Source organism: Triticum dicoccoides, chromosome 6B (assembly GCF_002162155.2).
Source record: "Triticum dicoccoides isolate Atlit2015 ecotype Zavitan chromosome 6B, WEW_v2.0, whole genome shotgun sequence".
NCBI classification, from domain to species: Eukaryota; Viridiplantae; Streptophyta; class Magnoliopsida; order Poales; family Poaceae; genus Triticum; species Triticum dicoccoides.
The window spans coordinates 127,304,919-127,309,397 of record NC_041391.1 but is presented as its reverse complement, the minus strand read 5'-3'; positions in this window follow the sequence as shown (position 1 = coordinate 127,309,397).

Sequence of the window (4,479 nt, the reverse complement as noted above, 5' to 3'; positions counted from 1 at the left end):
TCTTGATCTTGTGATGATCGACGACATCCGCAACATGCAACTCCAATATCATCTTCTCCTCCTCAATTTTTCTTATTTTTTCCTTCAAGAAATTGTTTTCTTCTTCAACTAAATTTAACCTCTCGACAATAGGGTCGGTTAGAATTTCCGGTTCAACAACCTCCTAGATAAATAAAATTTATGTCACGTTGGTCGGCATAATTTTTATAAACAATAAATGAACAAATAGTTATGAAAAGATAATATATACCACATCCGAATCATAGACAGGACGAGGGCCGATGGGGGCGGATACCAAAACCATCGCACTATATTAGATGCAATAATAAATGTAATAAAATAATACAAGTATCTATCTAAACATACAAGTAAGAATATTTTTCCTTTCAGAAAGAAGATGAGAACAAGAGGCTCACCATGGTGGTGCCGGCGATGAGATCGGCGTGGGTGATCGACGGCGGTGAAGACGGGGACGGGGCGTAACGGACCGCTAAACCTAGACAAATATTAAGGAAAATGGAGCTTGGAGGTCGAGCTTGGAGAGGAGAAAGCTTAAGTAGTGTGGCTCGGGCATTCCATCGAACACCTTGTGTGCATAGGAGGTGAGCTAGAGCACCACCAAGCCCTCTCCCCCTTGGCGGCCAGAAAAAACAGAGCAGTGTGCTCTGCTCTTACGCGAGGGGGTATATATAGGCACCTCATTGGTCCCGGTTGGTGGCATGAACCGGTACTAAAGGGCAGCCTTTGGTCCCGGGTCAAGCCACCAACCGGGACCAATGGTGGTGGGCTAGGAGCAAGGCCCATTGGTCCCGGTTCGTCCCACCAACCGGGACCAAAAGGTCCAAACGAACCGGGACCAATGGCCCACGTGGCCCGGCCAGCCCCCGGGGCTCACGAACCGGGTCCAATGCCCCCATGGGTCCCGGTTCTAGACTGAACCGGGACTAATGGGCTGACCCGGCCTGGACCTTTACCCCCTTTTCTACTAGTGATGGAACGATTTTAAAGGTGAAGAGAAGTCAACAAACGACCAATCAATTCCTTATGCCCAACAAGTTAATCAAGAACAACAAATGAAAAAGAGAAAAGTCAATGGAAGAAACAAAACATAAAAGTGGCCCAAGTTAAAATTTGACCAAAATAACTAAAGCCAATCATGGTGAAGGGATGAGAGGGGTGACTTACACTAGACTATAGGCTCTCCACACTTTTGAGTAGTCTTCATGAACTAATGGACTAAAGATTACCTCCACTACCCCTACCACCTACCAAATCTATAATACCTAAATAGTTCATCCCACTAACCCATTTTTCTTGACATGCAGCCTATCCGCCTCACTATCATGTCCCACACATACCACTAAGAACATGCTGCCTTCCACATCAGCAATCTGCCACCTCTGCAATTATTTCCCTTTTTTACCAAATTCTCTTAACATTCACAGACGTGTCAGGTTGTCCGTTCAGGTTCCATCCTTAAACGATCAACGGAAGCTTAAGCGTTTCATTCTAAGAAAAGAAGCCCAATCATCTCTTCCACATCATCCTTGACATTCAGACGTGATTTCCGTTCAGTTTCCAGGCTTCTTAAGTGACCGACAGAAGCCCAATCATCTCTTACTCGGTTTTTTTCTTCCCCACATTGTGATTTCCGTTTCCAGCCCTGTCTCACGGTGCGGACACCGGGAGGGATCTCCGCATCCGGTCAGCTCCTCCGGCACCCCCATACCCGATCGCTTTGGACGATTGTTCGGGTTGTGGTTCTGTTGCCGGTGGGAATCAGTCTGCTGCCCTATAGCGTTGTCGAGGCGATGCTGCTTTTGCTTTGGTCCTACTTTCTCCTTTTCTGTCCCGACGAAGCTAGCTTCAGCGCCGCTGGAGATGGCGGGGCTGGTTGCCTGGTTCCGACAGGTTCCAATTTCAACAGGATCTGACAAGGTGTACAGGGATTCATTTGTTTGCTTCCTTAACAGAGTTGTGGAAACGCTAACCAGGGCCCCGGCTTTGCAGGGAGGTTGACAGCGGCTGCTTGGAGGAGCTCTAAGCGCTCAACAGGTTGCAGCCTCGCTCGGTGGATCTCCAGCTGCGACGCCATGTCCTACAAAATACTCGGCCTTGCGTCTCAGCTCACCAAAATAATTTGGTGGAGCTCGAACAACATGCTATAGCAGTACTAGGCTACTAGCATTAGCAGGACAAAGCACATCGATTACTTTCTCAAGGATATCTACTAGCATGTCATTCATGAAGTACGTGTATCTTCAAATTCAGCGGGTATACGTTTTCTATCCTTCGTTTCTTCATATACTTAAGTCCTTTTTTAGATTTTCCATTCTGACATGCAGGCCGGAAACATGATTGGATGGTGAACAACGATTTCCACTTGCTTGCATTTTGCAGCGAAATACAATTATTGTTCTTCGGGAGCAGTCATATTGTCACATTGTCGGGACCCCCTGGCACTACCACGCCTTTTCGTTGTCACATTAGAATCTCAGCCTAGCTGTTTTAGCAGATTATACTTCACTTATTCCTAAAAAAAGATTATACTTCATTTTTTTAGAAACACAAACTATGCAAAATTTTCATCATGTTATGTCCAAAATTTCAATAGTTATTAGGAAAATCATATTACCACATATTAATTAATGCTAACCTTAGGCAACTTTTAATTGGAGTACATGATTTTTGGGATAAGCATGTTAGGAACTTAGGTGCAAAACTAAATATGGTGAACTGTGCACACAATTGTTTATTACAATTCGTCATCTTTTTAATCTTTTTATGCACATATATTCAATAGGTAATTTTTAGCAAATGTCCCGCAGCAACGCGCGGGGTATTGTCTAGTGAAGGGTATAGTCTAGTGAATTTTCAAGGGCACCAAGCCTATAAGGCTGATGGACATGTACTCCATTTACTCGCAGCTGATCATGGGGAAGGCACTAGAGCTACAAGATGGGGGAGACCTAAGGTCGAGTGCGAGAAGTCCTATAAGACTATGGACCGACACCAATTAATGAAGATGAGCTTAAACAGGATGTCGAGGAGACCCTTACGACTTGGGTCAAGAGCAAATCCTCCTCGATGATCTCCTTATATAGGACTAGGTCACACTTTGTCGAGGCAACTTGACATATTCAAAAACATCAAAATTGTAATTTTGCCGTTGTACGACAACCTTCACTATAAGGTTGTCATACCATGTTGCTAATGAAACCCCTGATCGACTGTTGTTTTCACTACAACAACAATTTTGAAACTAGGTGAAACACTACCAGAATAACTGGCGATGCCGACGGCCGAACCTATGTCGACGGCCCCCGTCGGCATATATAGGCCTATCCCGAAGGCCCAGCCCAGGCCGTCGGCATATAAAAGCCGTCGGCGTATATCAATCTATGCCCACGGCCCCCGTCGGCAAAGCTTAGCCGTCGGCGTTGATAGAAATACGCCTACGGTGGCCGTCGGCATAGAGGAGGCCGTCAGCATAGCACGTGGGCCCGGCTACCCGGACGGAGATGGCCTTTTGACGGCGTCAATCTACGCTGACGGGCTAACAGCGGCCGTCGGCATAGACGCCACGTCATCGATCCGCGTCGCACGCCACGTCATCGATCCGTGTCGCTCGCCTATCCGTGGGGTGGCAAATCTATGCCGACGGCCTGGCCGTCGGCATAGGTCTGGCCCATGGATGTTGCCGCGTCATCGATCCGCGCCCTTGGGCACGTCATCGATCCGTGGCCGTGTGCGCAGGTATGCCGACGGCCTTGCCGTCGGCATATCTCTATTTTTTTCTTATTTTTTTTATTTGTTTATTTACTTTTCCCTGTTTTTTCACAACATAAATGTGCCTTATCTAACAAAAAAACATACCCAGATGGTATATCGATTGCCCCCCTCACGGACGTTGCTGCCGCCGCTCCGTGCCCCACAGCGACGCCGGAGATGGGGGGCACACCCCGGAGCTGCGTGTCGGGTGCCTGCGCTAGCCACCACGCTTCCACAACCGTAGGAGGGCCCAAAGCAACACCTAGCAGCATTGCTACCCCCCAGGTACACCCTCCCGTCTAACCGGGCCCTCATACATGCGGGGCGGTGTGGTGCCATGTCTGAAGAGGCGGGACGGGGGCCGTGGGGGATAGCAATACCACCGGAGCATCACACCGGGCCCTCATACATGCGGGGTGGTGTGGTGCCATGTCCAAATTAGAGGCGGCACGCGTCTCCGGGGTGTGCCCCCTCAGACGGACGGCACCGCCGCCGGCACCTGGAGGGAGGAAACGGACGCGTCGGGTCTACACGGAGGGGATCTTACTGTGGGTTTGGCCCAGATGTTGCTCTAAAGTGTTCATATGGGCTGACCTAACACGACCGTGTTGATAGTTCCACTGGTCAAAACCCGTCCGTGCAAAGTCAAAGGGCTAGATCCCGTGGTCAAACGCTACAGGGTTAGGCCGGACGGGGGCCCTGTGGGGC